Consider the following 17117-nt stretch of genomic DNA (forward strand, 5'->3'; position numbering starts at 1 on the left):
GAGGCCATGGGTTGCCATCCATGCCTGAATGAGGATGTATATTTTGTTTACTAAGGCTATATCTGCCGTGAAATTGCCCGAAAGGGGAATGAGGATCTGGGTGTTGTCCGCGTAATTTGTATGGTGACACCCAGTCTATCCAATTTGTCAAATAAAGGCTTAGTAAAGATATTATACATGGTTGGTGAGACACAAGATCCCTGTGGGACGATGCATGTTATTTGAATTGGGTCTGCTGATGCTGCAGTGGAGAAGACTCGCATATTTCTGTTGTCGAGAAAGGACTGGACCCAGGCTATGGCTTCGCTCGAAAAGTGGGCCGCCGATGCTAATTGTTTGCATAATACTGCATGATCCACCAAGTCGAACGCTGCCGACAGATCAAGGAGCAGCAGCATAGCTGTGTTTCCTTTGTCATTAGGTTCGTCAATTCGGGCTTTAAGGTCTAGTAAAGCTGTCTCTGTGCCATGCTGGGGTGTGAAACCCGATTGGCTGGAGCCTAGAAGTTGGTTGGTCTCAAGGTAATTCTGAATTTGAAGATAGGCCACTCTATCTATTATCTTGAGGTGGAATGGGACCATTTTGATAGGCATGTAGTTTGTTGGGATGGGAGGGTCTAATGTTTGTTTTTGAGAAGGGGTAGAACCCAGGATTCTTTTAAGCTACTTGGGACAGTATTGGATAAAAAGGAGGCGTTAATGAGTTTAGAGATAAAGGGGGGCTAAATCTCTAGCTGCGTCTTTAATTATTTGGGCCGGGCAGTTATCTCCTTTACATTTCGAAGGTTTTAGGGATGCAATTATTTTTTCAGTTTCCTGAATGTAGACTTTAGAGAATTTAAATGGAGCCAAATCAGGCTTGTCATTGGGAGTGGTAGAGGTTGGTATTTCAGCAAGGGGGGAGAGAGGCTTTTTTGCTGCAATTTTAGTTTGCAGTGTTTTTATTTTATTTGCTAGGGCATTTTGAATGCTAGTACACCATTGCTTCTCGTTGGATACGTTATCTGGTGGAGGTATATGTGATTCTAATTCCCAAAGGATCACAAACAGTTCCTTGGTATTGGAGCATGCTTTTGAGATTCTTTCATTAAAGACTTCTTTTTTGTTTGGATAATTTCTTTCTTGTAATTGTTGGCACAGAGTTTTAATTTTAGTTTATTTTGTTCTGTTGGGGAATGTTGCCATATAGTTTCTAGTTTCCTTTTTTCCAATCTAAGTTCTTTAAGGTGCGGGGGGAACCAAGTATTAAGGTGAGTCTGTTGTTCACTTTTGCGTACCTTAAGTGGGGCAATAGTATCTAGGACCTTAGCCATGGTGTCATTATAGGAATCCACCAGCGTATCTGCGTCAGAGTTGCTTGGCAAGGCGTTGATTACAGGAAGCAGGCGAGGTAAGATGTTGTCTAGTGTGATGTTTTTCTTCGATCTAGTAGGAAGAGGCGGTGCCATAATTTTATCTTTGTCTATTTGTTTGTTTAGTGTTAAGCTAAAGTCAATTAGGCGATGGTCAGTCCAAAGTTGGGGTGTAATTTTAGTGATGGCTGTTGGGCAGTTTAAGGAGGCTACTCAGTCTAGGGTCCTGCCTTTGTCATGGGTAGGGGAGAGGACTTTTTGAATGAGGCCATGTTCAGCTAGCATAGTAGCTATCGTTTGTGCTTGTTTGTCATCCGGACAGTTAAATCCTAAGTTAAGGTCAACTAGGATAATTAACTGGGATGAGTCTTTTATATTGTTAGCTACAAGGTTAGATATGTCCTCTTCAAATGAGCCTATAGGCCCAGGTGGCCTATATATAAGGTAGATGGTTAGAGTGCGGCATGGGGATATGGGCAATTTTGGTGAGAGTAGTTTGCAGAATTTTAGTAGGGGTAGCGTGTATAGTCTTAAATCCAGCTTAGCTTTGGCAATGATAGCTAGGCCACATCCTCACAATTGGGTCTGTCTATTCATAGTCCTCTGGTATCGCTAGTGTGAGCGCTGGGCCTGCTGCCTCATGCAGCCAGGTTTCTGTGACAGCTAGAAGGTCAAGATTGTCGGATGCTAGAATATCGGCTGTTTCGGTGGCGTGAGCTACGATAGATCTGGCATTAATCAGCGCTCCAGCAATCGTAGTATTAATTGGTGATCTGTGGAGTTTCAAAGTGGCTGGTATGTGTTCTTTCGTTTTAGTATCTGAAGTATTTTGCATGTGGACTTGCGTCGTATGCATAGTGGTCAGTTTAGGGTAGGTGCGGCAGTTTAGGTAGATCTCGCTGGGCATTTTAGCTTGGTAGAGGGAGGAGAGTCTAGCTCGAAGCTTGGTATTTCTTTTCAGTGTGAGACAAGGTGCATATTTAATTTGATCCATGGTTGTCAAGATTGTTTGTATGAGCAGCAGTGGTAAAGATAACAGTAGGGTTTTGCTGACATACATAGTAAGGCAGTTGATAACGGCTACAGTAGACTGGATCAGGTAGGCTAAAGCTAATACCTCATTGGTGTAGGTTGGGTTAGGCAAGTTTCAGAGTAGCTACGATAGTCTGATCTATGTTAGCCGGCTAAGTTCTGCCTGGGCACAATTTTTTGCAGTGGGCTAGATTCAGCGTAGATAGAATAGGCTAAATTCAGCAGCATGGTCATAGTAAGCTAAGTTGAACATAGGCACAGTGGGCTAAATTCAGCAGCATAGGCACAGTAGGCTAAATTAAGCATGGGCACAGTGGGCTAAATTCCACAGCATAGGCACAGTAGGCTAAGTTAAGCATAGGAAGAGTGGGCTAAATTCAACAGCATAGGCACAGTAGGCTAATGGGCTGGATTCAGCATCGGCCGAACATGTTAAAACATTATAGTCTCAGTGATAGTTGCAATGCAAACAGGGGTGACATGCGCGTGGCAGGGAACAGTTTGCTGGAGGGAGAGAATTCAGCAGCACCGTCTTTCGAGATGCGCCACATAAATACAGATCTCGCACTAAACAGTAAGAGAGCAGACAAGGTAGGTTACTAACAAGCAGGTACAATTCATATTAGCCTATCCAATGACAAATAGCAGCATCACACCATAAAGGTAAGTAACAATCAGTGATGGTACTAGTAGTAACTTGCGGACTGAGGAACACTGATAGTATAATATGTCCTAGGATAGCATATATAGGCAGGTCGTATGCACATGTCTGGGCAAGCGAGCAGACTAGATTGCAGACTGCACCGGGACAGGCTATGGCTGGCATAGACAGAGATAATTACGGGGCCAGCAGGCTAGCAGGGCTGTGCCCTGGCACGCAAAGAGGGCAACAGGCGGTACTTTCATGTTTGTTTGCAGTATTAGCCTTGTCTAAACAGGTGCAGACAGGGCATGATGCATAATGTGCTGAGTAGTGCAGTTAGCTAAACAGTAGGCAGAGTAAGCCACGATACATCCGTTAACCATGATAGTACAGTCAATGCATCAGCACATGATGTAGCAGCAACAGCAGCAGGTAGCCTACAGTAGCAGATAATAAATGTAGGTAAACAAAGGCTCAGTAATACACGAAGGGTAGGCAAAGTTAGGAAAGCATTAGTGGATACAGCAAACGCGGTAGGCACAGTGAGGATGGAGTTGGCAAGTAGTCAGGGGGTAAATGCTCTGAGATACAGGCAAAGGACCACGGAAGGTAAGTCAGGCAAGATAAAAGTTATTTCCAGATTGTTGTGAAGAGTGTTCAGTTCTGCTTACCAGGATGGAGGTAGGTGCCGGCATGGGAGGATGGGTCGCTGGACTGGGGGCACACAGGCTGCTTTCCTGGCCCTGGCCTCTGTCGGCTCTGGACAGGCTCAGGACAGGAAATGTTCCTTGTTGTGTGGTTTCCTTGGTGGGTGGGCCGGCGTTTGCCTGCCGGCAAACGATTGGTCCACAAAAATGGAAGCTAACCAATCAAAGTGAATTGCAGGTCCTGGATGCAATCGGGGCCAGGCTGCAGCAAAGGAAGAAGGAGTCAGCCATCTTAGACTGGGGCCACCTTGTGTATTTCAATGGTGGCTCAGCAGTCTTATATGCAATCAGCGTTTTCCGGATAGATTAAGGGCCAAAAGGCAATTTCCGTGGCTCAGAAGCTCGGTTGCAGAATTAACAAGTGATTTCCGAAAATATTGGGCGGAGAAGAAGCTACACTTAGCAAAAGGTAGCAAGTCAGCCAGGCGGCCTACAATTATCCGGATGAGGCACCTGCTCCTCCAAAGTTGGGCACACGATTCTTTAATGCAGTGCACAATGGGTGATGATGAGGGCCAAGTTAGGTTTATTCTTAAGTTATGGGAAATGTGGAGGGTTCAGACAGTGCAAGTTTTCTATTTTATTGTAAAGAGGGGACTACCAAAAGAGGTCCAGAAGGCTCTAGATAAAATTGTGGGAATTGAAGCCAAAGGGTGGGCAGAGATACAAAATATAATAGTCCACAATTGTAAGAGAGTCAAAGAGCGGGACAGGGAGTCAGTCCAGAAGTGGCAAACAGATGAGGCAAAACTAGTGGAAAAGAAACTAAATAAGGTTGTCATTCAAACACTGGTGATGGCACCGGCTCAGGGGGAAAGGACAGGAGACACACAACAAATTGGCAATGCCACAATTGCCACACTATGGGATAAAGGAGGACAGGGACAATGGGGTGGGGGGACAGTACTCCAACCTGCAGTGGCAGTAAGAAGGAGCACCAAGGGGAAAAGGAGGATTTCGAGGAGCAAGAGCAGGAGGCTTTGGGAGGATAGGGTCTCGGGGAGGAGGAATGAGAACATCACAGTGCTGATATTGTGGGAAATGGGGGCATTTTGCAAGGGAATGCAGGAACAGGCCAGGGATGAGATTTAATGATGGGTCATCACCTCTGGGGCAGGGATACCAAGGGCCTCAAGGAAGAAGACAACATCAATTTGGGCAAGGAGGTCAAAATCAGTTCCCCTATGGGGCTGACAGGTAAGGGCAACAACCACAGCAGGGTTAGGGAACACAGTTTAACAGAATGGCAGGGGGAACAGGCGTCCCATTCCAAGGAGTTACAATGATGGGTGCAGCTTTTTTCATTCCCCAGGACAAATACATATTCTGATTAGGACAGCCCACAGAGAGCACTCGCATGTCCAATCCTATTGATAACCACACACCCTGAAAAGGAGCCCTTGGTGGAGGTGGAGGTGGAGGTGGAAATAGGAAACAGCAAATTTATATTTATGCTAGATTCCGGTGCAACTAAATCATCATCATGGAGGGGAACTTTCCGTTATCGAATACATTTATTTACATGCAGGGATTCTCTGGGGCTATTTTTTCAGTTCGACCGTCATCTTGAAAACATCCGCCATTTTGATCCCAACTACTGACGCCTGTTCAGAAATGATTAGCCATGCTTTCAGCTGCAACTGAGCAGAATGGCCTTTGAGCCTATGTCAACACTAGAACTGCCAAAAGCAGAAATGTTTGTCCTGTGCAAAGAGACATTGTAGTCAAAATGAACTCCCATTCAAATTGTTATCTGTGCCTACAGACTCATCTTCTTTTAAACAACAACGACACAAAGCAAAGCAACTATAGCCATGTGTTTTGGAAGAAATCCTTTATGCATCTCTTGGAACAGGACTTATCCTAAAGCTCAAGAAACAAGGAAAGAGCTACACAGCTGAATACAACAAAGTTTGCCAGTATTGTATCTTTAAGGAACCTTGGAGCCACAGTGAACCTCAATTCAAGCGTTGTCTGCATCAATAGCTTGTGCCATATACAAACATCAGAACTGAATGGCAGACAAACTAAAACCATGTGCCTTTGCAATAAACTATTGAATGTGTTTCTTGAAACTGGATTTCACTTGAACTGGAGAACCAACATCACCATTGAATCTCCAAGGATAGGACAACATGTAAAAAGTGTAAACTAATATTGTTATATTTGTCATGTGAATTGGGCACAAACCCACATTTGTAACTTATTAATTTGGAGAAGGGCTGGGCAATGATCAGGTCTGTGTATAAATACTGCATGCTTTGTGATGACAAGTACTCTCACCCCTCACTGTGTCTGCTGGTACACACTGCAAAGTGCTTGGGAGCCAGATAGCTATCTGCTTTGATATTTGTATCTGTACAGAATAAAGTTATCTTCATAACTTTCACTTCGTGACTGGCGGATTCAATTTTTGGTGGTACTAAGCCTCGATATTCCTTGCTAATCTATCAGATGGTGCCCGAAACGGCACCCTCAAGATTGATGTCACCTCACTAATCAAGGACATGGCTACTGGACCGTGATCGGAGCTTGAGAAAGGGGCCCCTTTTTGTATGAGATGTGACACCTCGACAGTACTACACGATCTGATCCCTGAACGGTGAGCAAGCAGTTCGAGAGAACATCTTGACGAGGGTCCCCATATCGAGGTTGGTATTTTTGTTGAAATCGCCAGCCATGTCGATCCTTTGGAATTCGATTGGACCTCCTTAGACTTTGTAATCAGGTGAGTCGTGCCGCGATTCCTAAGAATCCTTATATTTGGTGCAGTTTTGCACTTGCAAGTACAAACAATGCCAGGTAACACCAGTGATTTGACATGCCTGGGAATTTGTCTGCCTGTTTCAGGGGTTTATTCTGCAGAGACAAACAATCTTCGGAACGAGGCCGACCGGCGCCACCTGTTGGCTCGCCGGCATGTACTATGTACTGTAAGTACGGCCTAGACAGTATTGTATTTAATGATATTTGACACAGACAAACTAGACATGCTTCCGAATTTCAGTGGCCAGTTCATGGTAGTTTTGAAATTGCCCATATAGAGTACTTAGAGTCTATATTGTTGAAGAAAAATGCTAGGCCTGAAGCATTTGATGTAATTAAGGATTGGAAAAAGGAAGCCATGTGGCAATTTAAGAGTAAAGAGAAACATGCACGTCGACATATATCTAACTCTGAAAAAGCATAATTGTATGATCAACAGAAACAGTCAGAATCCGTTAAAAGTATATATAGGGTTTTTCAACTTGGAATATAGAAAATATATCCGTCTCATGATTTTCATACCTCAGACAAACTAATCGACAAGCTTTTGAATGAGCGTAGGACTGTTGCCACTGCACCACCTCCTTATGTGACTCTCCCTGTTGTTTTACCTCTTCCCACTGTTGCACCTCCTCCTGTTGTTCTTCCTCTTAATCCCTTTGTTGCTCTCCTCCAGTTGTTGCTCCTCTTCCTGCTGTTGTTACCCCTTCTGCATCCTTGCCCTTACTGACAGTTGCTGTTCCCTTAATTCCGTCTTTAACGCCGGCGGTAGTGTCTCCATTGCCTATTGAACAAGATTTGTCTGAACTTTCTTTTGCAAGTGATTCTGCTCCTCTTGTAGCGATTGAAGGGGCAAGTGCTGATTCAAGAATAGTGACTCGTGGTACAGTATCCAAAGCTAGAAAAAGAGAATTGTATGCATGGGCTAAAAAATATATAGAAGAGGGTGAAGAACCAGCTGTTTTAGTTGTGATTTCTGTTCAAGAAAGTATTCCCGAACAGGCTATTTTGATAGTGGGGATGGGAACGCACTTAGCTGATGTTTGGAATGATTTGACAGACATGAATATCCCACAGGGATTGAGGGATTTGAATGTCCCAGCCCGCTCAAGGGACACTGCGGAGAAAGTAAATGAGCATTTTGAGAAGGTTTTTGAGTTTAAAAGGGAGCTAGATCAGTTACAGAATGATGAATTAGATGGTAATAGATTGGAAGCCTCATATGCGCAGAAACAATTTCTTCCTTCATTGAAACCAATGAGTGAAGAAACGGGCGTTTGCACAAAGGATGATCTTAGATGGATTTCAGATGTTTATTTCTCTCATTGAAGTGCATGACACGTTTAGTCAGTATGCTCCGGCAATGCAAAGGAAAGTGTTACAGGTGATGGTAGAGTATCTACAAGATGAATTTATGAAGAGTAAGGTTTGTTATCCCGCAGATTTGATGGTCTTTTATAGGAGAGCATTTTCGCCCGATACTGGTTTGACTACTTTGTCACTAGATTTAGCTTTGTTGCTTAATAAGAGTTCAGAATTGCCTACTTTACAATTGCCAATGAGGGAGGTTCCTCTGACATTTGTCCCTAAAGTAGAAATTCCAGCTGATGCCGCAACAAGCGCAGCAGCCACTACTATTGAAGCTCATTATACCTCACAGTTTGTTTATGTCCCATTTTCTTGACAGGAAGTGAATACTATTAGACAAACGATTCCAGATATCAGGAAAAATCCAACAGGATTTTATAAAGAAATTGAATCTGTCTTGGATTCGTCAGTTTTCAAGCGTGGTGATATAGATTTGATGTTCCCTGTGATCCTACCTGCTGATTTATGGAAACAAATTAGAACTGTAGATGATCAAGCAGGGCTGGGTGACACATGGGTTAACTTAGTATGGATGGATGGAGAAAGGAAGGCTGGTGAGAAACTGCCACCGCTGATATTGACACTGCCGGACAGAATAGTAACTAAATTGAAAACTTTGGTTCCAGAGAGAAGAATAGTTTGGGACAAGCTTACAGCTTGCATCCAGGGGAAATCTGAGGGTGCTGCTGAATTTTTTATTCAGTTGCAACAAGTGTTTTCAGGTTTTAGCAGTCAGGACTTAAGTACCGAGTCATGAAAAAGGCTGTTTGTAGACAAATTTGTGTGTGGATTGTTGCCTGATATCCAACGATTTCAATGTTAACGATTTCAATCAGGCACGCACACAGGCCTCACCTAGCATATAATGCACAGATAAATACTTATTTATTATGTCTATAGGTTCAATATTCTGAGTGATATACCACTCATATCACACCCATCTCAAAATACCCCCCAGGTCACAGTGGACCAGGAATCAGGCTGGTTTATAAAGGTAAATATTAATTTATTTATATAACTTCAAATCAAAACAAATTTTAATATATATATGTATATTGGGCAGCGATCACCAATGTTGTGACAAAACAATCACAAAATAAATAAGGCAATTGAATTCACTTTTTAAACTGACAGTTGAAAATTATGACTTACAAAAGCGCCCTGCAAGCTAAATCAAAGTCTGAAGTATTGCACATTGCTCAGTATTATGAAAATAGAGTCAATACTGAAAAAGAGAGGATAGAAAAGAAGAAGGCAGACTTAAAAACAAAAGAATTGCTGAAGCAAATAGTAAGAGGAACTAGAGGTCAGAATACTCAGTTTAGAGGACAATTTACACCACAGAGTAATGCGCAGATGGGTCCTGTATACATGAACCAATGTGCTTATTGCAGACAAGAAGGCCATTGGAAAGCACAATGCCCGATCCTTCAGCATCGATCGGATAACACATATGGTACCATGGGTAGACGATTCAGAGGCTGTCCTGGGATAAGGAGGTCTTGGTAGAAGTCAGTTTGCTCAGAATCAACAGTCATTTCACAGGATAGTCAGCAGCATAGTGTTAATAATGGGAACATTTTTGATAATCCTTTGACTGTTTATTTTTCTGAGGATCTTGCATTTAATGATGTACTTGTTAACGATTTCAATCAGGCACACACACAGGCCTCACCTAGCATATAATGCACAGATAAATACTTATTTATTATGTCTATAGGTTCCATATTCTGAGTGATATACCACTCATATCACACCCATCTCAAAATACCCCCCAAGGTCACAGTGGACCAGGAATCAGGCTGGTTTGTAAAGGTAAATATTTATTTATTTATATAACTTCAAATCAAAACAAATTTTAATATATATATGTATATTGGGCAGCGATCACCAATGTTGTGACAAAACAATCACAAAATAAATAAGGCAATTGAATTCACTTTTTAAACTGACAGTTGAAAAAGGCTTTGTGAACAATGAAATGGGTGCAAAAAGGCTGAAATTGATCAAAATCCCTATGGGAGCCACACTAAACAGGTGCTAACAAACATGAGCTACAAGATAAATAACAGTACACACTTTAGATCCGAATGAGAGTTAAGAAACACTTTGGATGGGAAAATACACGTTTAAAACATTTGCAAAGATGCAAATTCGCGGCAAATTTTCACTACGTGATTTGAATAAAAACGGGTCAAATATGCTGTTTAGTTGTGGATGTGGATACAGATCTTAGGTTTAACTGAGAGTTGAAAAGAAGTCTCTAGCTATAAAACTGAAGAAGTTATATGAGTTTTAGTGAGAGAGGTTTTTGAAAAAAGTAGAACAGAGAAAAGTAGAAATTCGGTTTTAAAAATGACATGAAAAAGAGAATGTCACCCGTGAATCTCCACAGTTACGCATGGCCGCTCGTAACTCTTCACGTGTGATACTCTGTTTTCCGTTCTGGGAATTTCTTCTTCTGAGCCAAATCACTAATGGCTTATGGTTTTGTAAAACAAATGAAAAAAAATCAGCGCAAGAATAGTTCAGACAATATTAGGGTTCTCAAGTTAAAGATGGGATGGGTTAAGATTCGGATAGAACAAGGCAATATATACTATGGGTTAGCATGATTACTGTTTATACTTACAGTCCACTTTACATTAAGATTGGACCATCAGGTTTCTGGTCATCCGGGTTGGGTCTACCGGCAGCAGGGCACCTCTGGCAGGATGGTCAGCAGGCAGTTCTGGTCAATTTGGACTGCACCTCAGACTGGATTTGGATCAGCCCTTCTGGTCACTGGACACAGTAGATTAGCGGGATGGCAAGTTCAGTAGGCAAGGATTAAAGGTAGCAAGCCAGACTGGATCAGAATTAATTTCCCTTACGTTTGGGATTGTTGGATTTGGGCCTAGCTGAAAAGAGTTCTGCAAATGATGGCCCTTGGTTTTGAAAAGTAGTCTGGAATCAGGACAAGATGAAGAAGTCAGGAACAAGATGAAGAAATCAGGAACAAAGCAATGGCGGAAATCAGGAGGTAGTCAGGAATCAGTGTGTGTCAATGTGTGGTGAAGTTCCTATATTTATCATGCCAAGTAACATCACAAAGTTTATGGTAGGGGCAGAATTTCAAACCACACCCCCACGGCTGTGAGTGGTCAAAGGCACTTGCCTTGTACTGGTTGAAAGTCAGAAAAGAGCTGTCATCTTTATGATGTGTTTCGGGAACTCCCACATTGATTTGAACCACAATTTAACTTTTGCATAAATGCACATTTGTATACTTATGCCCCCTGATAAAATTTGACACATGCATTATATATTTTGTGAGTTATACTTACGTCCAATTCCCATCTCTGTGATAGCTGTATTTGCCATTCTGTGGAATTTTGTCAATTTTAATCACCACGGTTTGGCCTAACAATTTCTCATTTAATACATATCTGGGTGATTACCCCTAGAATATGGGTATACAATAACATATTTGCAGCATCAATAGTTTTGCCAAAATTAGGGTTTTGGTATAACTTTGGTCCCTTATGTAGAACATTGTTCGCTAATGTCTCCACAGAAAGATCATACCATTAGATTTATAACTACCAATTTTTAGATTTGTCCTCCTTCATGTTGCAAAGTTAAAGGTTTTCAAAACTTAATCTCAAATTTGCATTTTAAACAACAGATGGCTTTGAGCAGTTTTTTTTTCTCTCCTTTCTACAGAGAACAGCCGTCGAATCCCTTTGCTCAGGGTGGGTGTACAGGAAAGTTTCCTGCCCCTCCCCAGAAGGGGTCACTGCTCAGCCTGTCCTTTGTCCTTGGCTCAGCCAAAGACGAATGGCTAATGAGGTCTTTGTTCTAAATATGCGAGAACCCCCAGCATTACTTAAGCCTTGCTGGTAGCAGCAGAGTGTCAATATGAAGTGTCATCTTTCCAAGGCAGGGAACAGTCCAATCAGAATTAACCAGTTAACTCCAAACTGTGTTACTTTAAGATTCACCTACGATCTTTTATTTAAAAGATATATACTGAACAGAGTTTATAGGGGATTTTGACGATTAAAGGAATTAAGCCCTTCACACAAACATGCTTTTAAACAGGAGAATTTTGCATTTCTTAAGGGAAAAAAGCACATTTAAACTGAATCTTTTACATCAGCTTTTCCCTTTGCAGTATACACATCTACTCAGCACCATTTCTGTCCTTGAGTGCTGGAATTTGTTTGCAATATGGAAGTTAATATTCAGCCTTTGCTTGGAGTTTTCTCTGCACAGCTGAAATTATTATAAGTCACCAGTTTTAGCTGCATTTTTCCTGTGGAACTTGAAATAAAGGTTGCTGGGTTGCCTTTTTCATGAACTACATTTCTTAGCTGCTGTCAGTCAGTGAGGCCCGGTTTCTCTGACCACACTGGATGATCTGTAATTTCAAGACACTTTTAATTTCAATGGTTCACTTGAAAAATGACTGAATTTAGCACCAAAATAGCACTTTGAAGGTTGCAATTGGTTGGGGAAGCTGCATTTAAAAGGCATTTTTGGATTGTAGTCCACTTCTGTGGCCTTGCTTCATGTTACATGTAAAAGCACCCACTGGCATTCTCCTGCAGTGAGTTCTATTTTTACACCAACTTTGACTGTGTGTGGCAGGGGTGTGCAGCCTTTTGTGATGGTGAACCATGTGCAGTTTTGCAGATTTTTGCATGCACTGGGGTTAGCGCATCAATTCTTGGCTGTTTCTTTCCCAATTGGCAAAGGGGTGCAGTGGGGCACATCGGCATGGGTCAAAATATCCCACATACTGTTCCCATTAGAACCAGTACCTATTCCCGTCGATCAGAAAGGGCTCTATGTTGAGATGATGGTGGGGAATAGGATGCATCTATTTTTGATACATACAGGAGCACAGAAGTGTTCTGTTGATCATTCACAGGTTCCAGATATTCCACTGTCAGAGCAGAACAACATTTCTTTAGGGTTCTCTGGTATGCCAGTGGTTAGCCCGGTCTCTCAGCCAGTACCGATTTCACTGGGGCCATTTACTGATTCTTGTCCATTTCTTTTGATGACGAATTGTAGCGAAAATGTGTTGGGTGTTAAATCTGTTGAAAGAATAGAGTTCTGTAACGTACTGTTCTCCGGATGGAGTGTATTTAACGATTTCACCTCAACAAACTTCTGTTTCACAATTCTTCACTAGGCCTTTACCGACTGAATTGGATAAGGTACCAGAATATTTATGGGTGGTTGATGATAATGACAATGGTATTTTACACATTGAGCCTGTTAAAATTGTGTTGAAACCAGGTGTTAAATTACCACGTGTTCTAGAGTATAAGATTTCAGTTGACGGTGAACAAGCTTTAAAGAGTATAGTTTCTGATATTGTACATCGAGGAGTAATTGAGGAAATTGCAGGAAGCTTATGTAATAGTCCGATTCTACCGGTGTATAAAAAAGGGGATAATGCAATTCCTTTCCATTTTATTATTGATTTGCGTGCTATTAATAAAATTGTTGCTCCACAATTTCCGATTGCGCCTGATGTGACTACAATATTGACAATGATTCCGGCTTCAGCTACTCATTTTAGTGTTGTGGATTTAAATAATACTTTCTTTAGTATTCCTTTACATGTTGACAGCAGATATTTGTTCACGTTCACCCTAGGGGGGCGCTTGTTTACATTTACTTGTATGCCACAAGTGTACACTCAGAGTCCAAGCATTTATAGCAGAGCTTTGAAGGAACAGCTTGATACACTTGAGTTGCCTTCTACCTGTTCATTGTTGCAGTATGTTGACGATCTTCTTTTAGCTGCGGACTCAGAAGTTGCTTGCAAGGAGGGCACTGTGTTGCTGCTCATTCATCTAGCAGAACATGGACATAAGGCTTCATTGAAAAAGTTTCAATATTGTCGACAGGAGTTCGCCTATTTAGGCTATCTCTTGTCAAAGGAGGGGAGAATACTGACACCTGAACGGATACAAAGCATCTCTAGCATGTCTGTCCCAAATACACAGAAAGAGGTCAGAGCCTTGATAGGCATGGCTTCATACTGTAGACAGTGGATCCCTAACTTAACTTTAATGATAAAACCAATGTTGGCATTGACAAAGAAGTGCATTTCTTTGCCTCTAGCATGGAACATGGATTGCCAGAAAGCTTTTGATTTGCTCAAGACTGTGTTGTGTTCAGCACCGGTTTTGGGCACACCAAATTATGACAAGGCCTTTGTTTTTTATGTGCTTGAATGTGATGGATACACTTTGTGTGTGTCAACGCAGGAGCATGGAGGAAAGAATAGACTGTGCGGTTATTTTTCTTCCACGCTTGACCCTGTTGCATGCAATTTGCCGAGATGTTTGAGAGCTGTTGCTGCTGCCGCTGCATCTGTAAAACAAAGTGAGGGTATGGTTCTGGGTCACTTCTTAACCATGATGGTACCTCACTCTGTGACTATTAACAAGATATGAGCTGACTCTATTTGCACCGCATATCCAAATTAATAGATGTTGCTAATTAAATCCGGCCAAAATATTGCCTCTTCGCAAGAAATTGCTTGCAGTGATGAGATGTCACATGACTGCCTCTATACCACAGAACAAGAGACTAAAGGCAGAATTGATTTAAATGATACACCATTAAAAGATCCGCAAAGGGAGCTTTTTTGCGATGGCTCCTGCTTCAAACTTCCAGATGGTACATCCACTGCTGCTTACGCACAGGCAGCAGAGATTATTGCATTGACTCGAGCTTGTGATCTTTACGAAGGGATTAGTGTGAATATATTTACAGACAGTCAGTATGCCTTTGGGGTGGTTCACAACTTCGGTCGATTATGGGCCTTGAGCTCACATGGAACTAAGATACAACATGGGACCCTGATAGTTCGGCTACTTTCAGCACTTGCACTTCCTACCCAGTTAGTAATAATGAAGTGCGCAGCAAACCAGAAAGTAACAGATGATGTGGGGAAAGGAAGCGCTTTTGCTGACAGAATAGCCAAACAGACTGCCACCAAATTGCATTCCAAAATGAACATAACAAAAAGAAGTCACCAACACTTGTGTAATAGACGTAGGAATTGGGTGTATAAAAGACATTCAGACTGATGCCACTCCAGACAAACTTAAACAGTGGGCTGAGAGTTCAGCAAGTTTAAACGATGAAGGTTGTTGGGTACATAATATAAAACAAAAATGAATGCTGCCCGATGCTTATGTCACTGCTATGGTTACGATGGCTCATGGTCCCACTCACATATGTGCTAAAAAGATTTGTAATCTGTTAGAACCTGTCTGGGTAAATGTAAATATCTTGAAAACTGCTGAGTGTTTTGTCGAAAATTGTATGGTATGCTTACAGCATAATGCTGAGAAAGGTACATCGACACTGAGGGGTAGTTTTGGACCCCCTCTATGCCTTTGAAGTTATACACTTCGATTTCATTGAAATGGAGCATTGTCAGAATTAGAAATATGTCCTAGTAGTTATTTGTGCTTTCAGTAAATGGGTTGAAGCTTTTCCTTTAAAAGATGCCACAGCAATGACGATGGCGAAAACCATGCTGAAGGAAAATTTTCTTAGGTTTGGTTTGCCGAGAGTCATTTGGTCGGACAATGGTCCACATTTTATCGCTGCTGTTATCCTGCAAGTATGTGCGGGATTGCAGATCGATAAACGGTTCCATTCGGCCAGACACGCTCAGAGTGCCGGACTTGTAGAATGCATAAAGGTATATTAAAGAATAAAATGGCGAAAATTTGTGTGAGAAGCAATTTGAAGTGGCCAGATACCTTAACGATATCTCTATTGTCCATGCGGATGACCGCACAGTCGAGAACAGGGCACTCTCCCTATGAGATAATCATGGGGAGTCCAGCCAATATTTGGAACATACCCAAACCCAAGCGGTAAAAAGATGTAGAGCATTTGCTCCTTTCTGTGACCAGTTTACTCAAAACTTGTATTTGATTCATCAACAGGTGCAAGAAGCTCTCCCAGTAAAATGCGAGGGTCTAGGTCATCGACTCCGACCTGGCGACTGGTTGCTCATCAAATCGCGTGAAAGAACCTCCTATCTCACACCTTGCTGGAGAGGACCATATCAAGTCCTCCGACACAGACTGCTGTACGAGTGAAGGGAAACAACACTGGATTCACGCAATGCACATCAAGAAGATACCTTTTCCTCTGCCCCACGACAAAGGGGAAGAGAAGGAGATTGTCCACTCTGTTCCTCATCACGTCTGTTCTAACTGACACTGAGGGTGTCCTGGAAATCCTCCCTGAGCCTGTGGGGCCTGGGGAGATTGCTACTTTGCCTCCAAGTTCTTCTTCAGATCTTTCTTCACCATTGAGCAACCTTGCTTCTGCTTCATCACTTCCTTCAGGAAACAATGACACTCTGTTCACAGATCACACCGTAGCTGGAGTCTTGAGGTACGATCTGCGTCCAAGACACCGGACCTACAGTACAGCATCGGCTGTGCCCACAAGGGATCATAGTTAAGTCAGTCCCTTGTCACTCTTTCACTGAAAAATAAACAAAAGGCAGGGACCGGCAAAGTCACCTTCAAGCAAGATAGGCCACGTGGTAAGGAGCCACCAACGGATGAACTAAAAGAGCCTAACGGAGAGGCTTCTAAACGGACTGTGAGAAACAATGTCCCTTCCTAAATCCACTTGTGCGATGCAAGCTATTGGTCTTGTGGCTGACAAAGAACCTGTTCATCAGAGATCATGGTCCTTGAGGAGCCACTGTTTTGTAATCACAGTACTGGTTTGTTTAGTAGTTATATTTGTGCTTGGGTTCTGGTACATGGAAGGGGTGCATCCATTTGAAACTTTGTTACCTTACTGGTTCTATTCCTTAGTCTTCCTTTCCTTCCTCTTCTCCTTTTGTGCTGGGAAACATGCCCATGTGGAGTGACGGTCCACCAGATGCCCCACCTGTCATTTCACCTTCCCCATTCCCTTCCTCCTCTTCATCTGGATCACTCCAGTATTCTTCCTCCCTTTCGGATGATACACTCTCCTGCCGTATACTCACCTGTTCCTCTCCTTGCCCTATTTGTATTATTCTGGTGTGGGCGTCATTAATTCAAAATAAAATCTCTCCTTTTTTCCAATCATCACTCACTACATTCACTGGGGTACCAGACCTCTCGGGTGAAGACCCCTGCTCGCCTCTTTGTGTGGGTGTGCTTTGCTCAAATATCCCTCTAACCCGTGCCAGTTCAGCTTGTGTCATTGTTAACCGTGC

Source organism: Ambystoma mexicanum, chromosome 10 (genome assembly GCF_040938575.1).
Source record: "Ambystoma mexicanum isolate Mex_15411 chromosome 10, UKY_AmexF1_1, whole genome shotgun sequence".
Taxonomy (NCBI): Eukaryota; Metazoa; Chordata; class Amphibia; order Caudata; family Ambystomatidae; genus Ambystoma; species Ambystoma mexicanum.